Raw genomic sequence first — 1,440 nt, forward strand, 5'->3', positions numbered from 1 at the left:
TCTACAATACAAGATGAGAACAAACACAGAGATAAGGGACAAGAGTTCTCATGCAATGTATATCCAAGTATATAACTTACAATAGGTTTCTACTTGTAAATGATTATCCTTCTATACATGATTATCTAGACTATTTGTAATTCTAAATGTATCAATGAAAGCCAGGTTAAGTGGTACTTAAGCATTATCAATTTTAGCCAATAGTTTTATAGATCTTTTAAAGAGAATGCTCAATTTTAGCCAATAATTTTATAGATCTTTTAAAGAGTAGTATTATTCTTTTTTTACAAGGTAATGTTATTATTTACTTTTCTGTCACACTCATTTTATATCATCTCATGTGACTGTTTTAAATGGCTTTCAATGTTAGCCTCTTAAAAAAAGGTAGCCAATTAAAATGCACTATATTAACCGACGTGAAATTGGTATATACATGGGTGTGAAGAGTAGTTTTACTCAACTTCAAACACCTAAGACTTTTATCTTTTATGGAATGCTAAATACTACACCCCATTATATTGGATTGTTGTGGCAATGCCTACCAGTGTACATTAATTTGCTCATTTTTTAAAATTTTCTCTACTTTATTAAATGTTTTTAATCATTTTATATAATTTTTTATTTTATTTTTATTTTATCTCATCTTTCACTTTTCTGTACATTTGCTCTCAACATTTGGCGAGCACCAAAAGTCAAATGAAAAAAAATTAGAGAGTGCTAGAGTACTAAATATATTTACTGAGTAAGGAAGATTTTGCTAAAACCTTCTTCAAATTGAAGAGCCCGATCTGATAAGTTTTGGTATTTTTTGCTACAGCTAACCAAATTATAACTAAAAAGTTATTTTGGCTATTGGGATGTGAATGCTCATAAGTAAGGTTGTTTTCGCATTGAAAAATGACATAGAATTTTTGAGTAATGTTAGAAAGTATGTTTTTATTCTACAATGTTGATGTAGTAGTCCCAACAAGCTCTTGAATGATTTTTTTTAACAAAGATTGATTTAAGAATTAGTTGAAATTGTCACGTCAATATTATAAAATATTTGTGAGATAAAAATGTAGTTTATAGCATTAATACTCACGATTATTATTTTTTGATAAATGCTACATATCCCAAAATTTCTTCCCAAAAGTTGATTCTCAAATGATGTGTTACCATCTCATGAGTTGGTGACTCACTTCCCAAAATAATAAATCTCATAAGATAGTGATACATCATTTGAGAACGAGCTTTTGGAAAGAAAATTTAGGATGTGTAGTACTTCTCTTATTTTTTAACTTATGACACGTGTCAGTATGTGATTAAAATGTATTAAATATTTCTTTTGGTTCCAATCACATGATGCCAAATGTCAAAAATTGTAATTTTTTTTTTTTTTTTTTGTGAGTAGTATTACCCTTTGACGTATTGAGGGGTATAATAGCGGTTGAGAGAGGG

The sequence above is a fragment of the Corylus avellana genome, chromosome ca1 (assembly GCF_901000735.1).
Source record: "Corylus avellana chromosome ca1, CavTom2PMs-1.0".
In the NCBI taxonomy this organism is placed as follows: domain Eukaryota; kingdom Viridiplantae; phylum Streptophyta; class Magnoliopsida; order Fagales; family Betulaceae; genus Corylus; species Corylus avellana.